General features: G+C 45.8%; 1 long non-coding RNA gene across 1 annotated transcript; it reads left to right on the top strand.

The window, feature by feature from the left end:
• Window positions 1-1,565: 1,565 nt before the first annotated feature.
• Window positions 1,566-4,362, top strand: LOC122234515. Its single transcript, XR_006212276.1, has 3 exons — window positions 1,566-1,639; window positions 2,209-2,475; window positions 4,280-4,362. It is a non-coding gene; the product is annotated as an uncharacterized LOC122234515 (long non-coding RNA).
• The last annotated feature ends 2,230 nt before the right edge of the window (window positions 4,363-6,592 follow it).

Here is a 6,592-nt window from a genome sequence, read left to right as displayed (position 1 = left end):
TATATTTAAACAGGATTCTGTTTTTAGGTGTATCCCTCGGCCACCCGAAACCGTCCTATTTATCAACGGGGCACGGCACATTCTGGCAAACACTACATGCAAAGATGTTCTGAGGTCTCTTTTCAGTCTCTTACTTTTTAAGAAAAGTAAAAGCTGATGTATATGGTTTTTGTTTTAACAGAACTGCACACCACAGGTATTTAGAATTGAATTATAATTATAGTAACTGCCTTGGAGTCTCCAGCTTGGAAAAGCTTGTGCTGCCCAAGGGTGAAGTGTTATTAATAATTTTGCCTTGCTTTGCTACAGAACTCTTTGGACTTTGCAGACAACCCACGCATTGCTTACTTCCCTTCATTGTCAGGCAGGCAGGGGTGGGTTTGCAAACTGGCCCCGAGCTTGCGGGAGGGGGTGGAGAGGGAGACATGCCACTCCGGACCAGCAGGCGGCAGGGTTCATAAGCAAAGGGGACTTAATTTCAAGGCTTGTCCTGGGTGCTGCAAGACCAGGGGAATCTCTGCACCTGCTGCCGGAATCCTGGCTTTACAGAAAGGCCCTAATGGGGCTCAGCCACGATAGTCTCCACCACACCTCACTCTCCAGGCTGCTTCCTTGCACCGGCTCCCACCCTGGGGCAGTGAGCAGGCGCACATTGCCCCCAGCGCTCGCGGGTCACCGGGGTCATGCCCTCTGGATGACCTCTTGCATCGCTTCCCCGGGAGCCCACCTATCTGGGCTCAGATCCGGCTTCGAAGGGCTGGGACCTCAGTTGCCGGGGCCTGTGCCCTCTTAGCTTTGCAGAGGGCCACTGAGGACTCCAGCTTCTCCTCCCGCTCGCCCACCTCGCGTACCAGCCCCGGAGCCGCCAGGCCTGGGCCAACCCCGCCCTCCAGCCAGCTCTCTCACCGGGGCTGCAGCCTGCTAGGGCCCCTGGGGCCGCGAGCCCACGGGAGACGCCGGCCCACCTGTCGCCGTCGCCTCCCTTCCCCCCCACCCCCCCCCCCCGGCGGTTCCAGAAGCGCGCAGAAGCCGACCGGAGGCCTTTCCCCGCGTCCGGTGCTCGCCGGGTCCGTCGGCACCGAGGGTCGGCCTCCCTCCCCAGATAGAGGTCACGGCCGCCTCAGGATTTCCCAGGACCGGTTCCTCGTCTCCTGGCCGCCCGGGCCACCGGGCTCGCAAACCAGCCCCGGACGCAGGGCCGCGAGAGCCAGAGCGCAGCGGGTCGCTGAGCGCGCGCAGGTGCAGGTGGCACGTCAACAAGCGAGGGGACTTACCTGGGAGGCTCTGCCGGGGACACCGCCAGGGAAGCCGGTCTCCGCACCCGCCGTCAGGATCCTGAGTTCGTGCAGGAGCCTTCACGGGGCTCGGGCTCGGCCACGTCCACAGGGCGGACGGTCTCCGCCAGGGTCTCTGCACCACACCCCGCCCTCTAATTGCAACGCCGCCACGGTGGGAACCACAGGTGCAGGTGGTATTCCTAGATTCGGCTGACAGGTCAGCGGCGGGTCACGTCCTCTCCATGACCTTCTCCAACAGTAGCTAAAGTGTTAGCTCCATTTTACAGACGAGAACACTGAAACCCTGGATGTTTAACAGCTTGTTTGTGTTTGCCCAGAAAACTCGTTGGGGATCTAAGATGGTAAGTCGTGTTTCCTTCTAATAGTATTGTGTACCTTCCTAGAACAATGCGAGAATGTGGTTTATAACCGGCAAAGTCTAAATTCTTGTCTTGTAAATGGAGATGGCTTGAATCTGCTTTCTGTTGCCTTCTTGGTTTATATCACTCATAGGACACTCAGCTGACTCATCCTGCTAAGATTTTTCTTTTCAAGCCAATTGTTCTGGGTGTGTATTAGAATAACTTGGGGGTGCTTTTAAGATATACCGAATCTTTGGCTCCCCGCCCCTCAGAGATGCTAGTTTAATTGATTGAGCTGATGCCTAGAAATTGGTGTTTAGAAACACAAGCACCCCAAGAGACTCTAAGGGGTGCCCTGGTTTGAGAACCACTGCTTTACCAGCCTTGATATCACCCAGGGTCTCATTAGAAATTTAGAATCTCAGTTCCTCCCACACTTTGCCATCAGAATCTGCGTGACAAGTCTTCCATATTGTTTGTGCTGGCATTACAGTTTGAGAGGCAATGCGTTGCGAGGGGAGGGATCTCCCGGCTGCACTTTTATTGGTGATGTAGTTTATCTCTTACAGTATTCTCACTGAGGTTGACAACTGAACTCGGGAGAAAAGCCAGTCGGCCTGAAGAAGCATGTAGGATCTACCTTGACTCGTGCAAAAGAGCTGAGTGCTGTGAGAAAGCATTCCGACGCTTTGCATATGACTTTGAGGAGTCTGGAGCCATTATAGACTGTTCCTTCAACATGAACCCCAGTTGGGGCCCTAGATGGTATCCATCTTTGCAGGAGGGGAAAGAGGCGTGGGCACGAAGCAACCTCCCTTCTTACTGCTGATCCTTAGGTAAGTGAACTCAATCCCCCTGAGCTCACCTGCTCTCATGAGAAGGAAATAGATTTACATACACGAGGTGCCCAATGCATGATGGGACCTAAGCGAGTGGTGGCCCAGATGCCACAGGTAGTGTGATCTTGGGAAAACCTGTTGCAAATCTACAGAATTTCTTTCCCTCAATCTTAAAATGTGGAGAAAGGTCGATAGAGATGTCTCAGTAGTAAATGAGAAAACACACATTTTTAGAAGTGTATTTAGCAGGATGCCTGGCCCTTGAAAACTGCTCAATAAATGTTTATCTTCATCATTATTTCCTTCTATTTATGGCACCTGTATTTAGATTGGTCTTGATTTCACGATTTTGGGCCTTAAAAAAGGAGGCACAGAGAAATTTGAAAGCCTGATGTTACTTGCCCACTTTGCTGCTTTCTCCTTCCCTTTTCTCCCCATCCAGAGAGTTGTATTTTGTGTCCTGCGTTTCTCTGATGTACCTACAAACTAATACCCACATTCATTCAGATATCACATCATTTTTGTGTCCTTACTGATCCTCTTTCCCAATTTTTGGCATCAGGAAGGAAGAGGGTTTTGACTTGGTAAATAATCTTGGTAATAGGCCAAGATTTTAATCACCTGGAAGAAACTGGCAGTGATGAGGGTTGCCAGGAAAGCGTGCCTGAAAAGCACAAACTGACTTCGTCCCACTTAGTAATAAAAATGGAGGTGGAGTCGGGACCAGGATGTGGAAAGTCAGGTTTAGAGTTGAAGGAGCCCCTCCCCCACCCATCAACTCCTCAGCTCCAAGCAGCTGCCTAACACATTAGATCACGTTTCTTAGCACACATCCCTCCAGAGTGAATATTCTACAACTTTCCGTATATGGCTTTTTTTTTAATAGACATTTCCAAAAGAACAAATTAGCCAGCCGCTTCCCTCCTCTCTCCTCACTCCACCCAAAGTTAGAGAATCATTCCGCAGCCCTTCTCTCCTGCACAGAATTACCCAATTATCTTCTAAATTATAAAAGGGAAATCTTCTCCACCAACTGTTAGTGGCGGGGCTGGGATGCGCAGTGTTGCAAAACTGTAGCAAAAAAAAAAAATGTAAACAAAAGAATCCCGCGGAACAGGGGGGCAAGCTGTCCACATATGCTGATCCCAGCGGCTTCAATCAAAGGCAGAATGCTTCCCCAATAAATGAAGCCAGTGCAACTAATAAACTCAGGCGCTAATTGCTGGCTGCAGATGTATTAACTGAAGCAAATATGATGCTGGCAACCATTAATTATCTAATGAGGCCAGCAGTCTTCTGATGAGGTGGGGGCTGATTAAATATTAAAGGGTAGCATATGGAATGTGCCAGGAACAAAAGATTTCAGTCTGGAAGGGAAAAAAAAAAGAATGAACGAAGAAAAAAAAGTGAGTTCTTTCTTTCTTCCTTTAAACAAGAAAAAAAAAAAAAAAAGACGAGAGCCATCCCTGTGTATGAGAAAGGTAATTAAAGTCCCATTGCTAGCAAAAATCTCTAAGTGAGTTCGGGGGAAATCTGACTTCTGAAGCTTTAGCACAGATGAAAAGGTTTCACTTTAAAAGATGGTGACAAAATTTTCCCATGTAAAAGCAGTTGCTTTTGTTTAACCCTTTGAGCCAGGGTGAAAGCCTGTTGTTTGAACTATTTCTTCTGGTTTTCATTGGGGGAAGTGCTATTCCTGACTGACTCAAACCAGGGGGCATGTTCATGGGACCCCACGCGCAGAAGCTGGTCCCAGCTTGGTGTTTCACTTCACTTATAGGGCTTGCATATTAAATCACAGGGCGAGTCGTGCGTTAAAGGACACTAGTGGCATGCCTGGCCCCTGCTAACCACTTGACATGAGTGATCTCGTTTCATCTACAGAACAGGTCGTAAGGTAAGCATTCTCCTTACTTCAAAGCGAGACATTTCGAGGCTTTAAAGGGGGTAAAGTGACTTGCTCAAGGTCACACAGCTAGTACAGGGCAGATCTGAGATTTAAATCCGGGATATCATTTGAATGTCTTAGTTTGTAACCATTACACCATAGGTAAGGACAGTTTAATGGCCAAGGGATACATGAATCATTTCTTGTGAGACACCTGCTTCCAGGGGAAAAGTGGGGAGCAGATTTAAGTGGTTTTCTGATTGTCCTTGAGGAACATGATGGTCCAACTGTCAAGAGTGGTTGAAATATAAATACAGTTATGTGTTTTGTGTCGTTGTCTCTGACCGCTGGAAGATTCCGGGTATCGGATGACTGGTTTTCTGGGTCTGAGGTGCGTCCTGGGCCGTCAGGACTTTTGGTACTCAAGCCAGAATAGTCCTGGGCAAACCGGATGGCTGTGGTGACCTTAGTAGATACAGATAAAAGTTTTTTCAGGTCCTCTTAATTTGAAACCCAAGTTACCTTTGGGTGGCGTTTTTACCAGATTTAAATCAAACTTGTATTCAAAAGAAATATCACTGGATAGAGTAAAAAACATGCCACTTGGAGTGACCTGGATTATGATCCCACATTGACCTCTACCAGCTGATCAGTTAGGTGCTCTTCAGGACTCGGTTTCCCATCTAGAAACTGAAGGGATAGGTGAAGTGCTCACTCCCTAGATTTTCTTGCAACTTTAAATTTCTGTGAGTCTGTAAGGGAGGAAGATGATTATTCAAATCAGGGTCGTTGATGATGCTAACCTATGTTCACAGAGCACTTTACAGTTGGGAGAGTTACCTTGCCGTGTCTGATTGTATTCTACAACCTTGAGATGCAGGCAAGCTTCTGAAGTCATGTTGACAAAAGTAAGACTCACTGATCTGCAGTGGTTATAGAAAAGCTATAAAAGCAAACTTCATTGAAGATAAATCAGGGTCCTCATTTAAAACAAAAAACGTTTCTCTCTTGCCCCTTTCAGTTATCAAACGTTGTCTACCTTGTACATTTTAACGGAGGCAAGATTTTATATGTATAACATAATATAAGTTGTATTATTTTTTAGAAAAACCTTAAGAGTGGCTTATTGATTCTCTGTCCTGGAGAAAAGACTCCTTATTTTGTTCAGATGACTTCTTTTCTCTTCCCTAAGTCTGTAGCCCAGCACTCCCTAATGTGTACTCCATACTGCATTAATGAGTTGGTACAGAAAAAAAAAAGAATTAAGGTTCTCTGCTAGCTGCAGATACAGTCAACAACTTAGATGAATCTCAATACATAAGTGAAAGAATAGATCAGTATTTGAACAGACAAAGCTAATCTGTGCTGAGAAAAAATGCTAAAGATGATTGTTTTTGGCATGGTGGTAGAAAAGAAACCAGAAAAGTGGTTTCCTCTGGGTAAATGGGTGGGAGTAGGGATTCACTGGGAAGGAGACCTTGGGAAACTTTCGGGGGGTGATAAACTTGGCGTATATAGACCTATTGGTCTATAGGCATTTGTCAAAATTCTTTTCAAATTAAAAAACTTAAAAAGTATAATCTAAATTCAACAGCTCTTTAGGAATTCTGAAAATGGGTGCATTTTGCCTTATGTAGTGTTGACCTCAGTAACATAGAATCACAAAATACATTGATGTCTTATGAATAATACACATGCTGAAGGGTTTATATGTGAAAGGTACATGCAATATACTTCAAAATGCCTCCACATATAAGATGGATTGATGAATGGAGAAAAGGATGACTAGATGGATAAGTGGATGGATAGATAGATGGTGGATAGGTGAAGGGATTAATTCATGAATAAAGGACAAGTAGATGGATGGATGGATGGATGGATAATAAACAAATAAACCAAAGTCTTAATTGTAGAATCTGGGAGATGAGTCCATGGGTATTCCGTGTATGATTGTTTCAACGTTTCCATTTGTTGGCAAATTTTCATAATAGAATGTTGGGTAAAAACAAACATCATAATCTTAAAGTTTCTTTATTTAGGAAGTGCCACATGCCATTTGTCTTGCCCATCTTCCCCTTGGAGGTATTTAGAGCTCAGATGTATAAAGGCTGTAAGTCTCATAGTTAAAACAAGTCAACTTTATCCTGATATTTCCTAAAAATATTTGGTTTTGAAATTCTTGGTTTTGTTTCTGATTTTTGGTTGTACTGGCAGTGTAGCATATCT

Source organism: Panthera tigris, chromosome E3 (assembly GCF_018350195.1).
Source record: "Panthera tigris isolate Pti1 chromosome E3, P.tigris_Pti1_mat1.1, whole genome shotgun sequence".
NCBI classification, from domain to species: domain Eukaryota; kingdom Metazoa; phylum Chordata; class Mammalia; order Carnivora; family Felidae; genus Panthera; species Panthera tigris.
The sequence above is the reverse complement of the archived record's forward strand: the minus strand, read 5'-3'. Positions and strand labels throughout refer to the sequence as shown.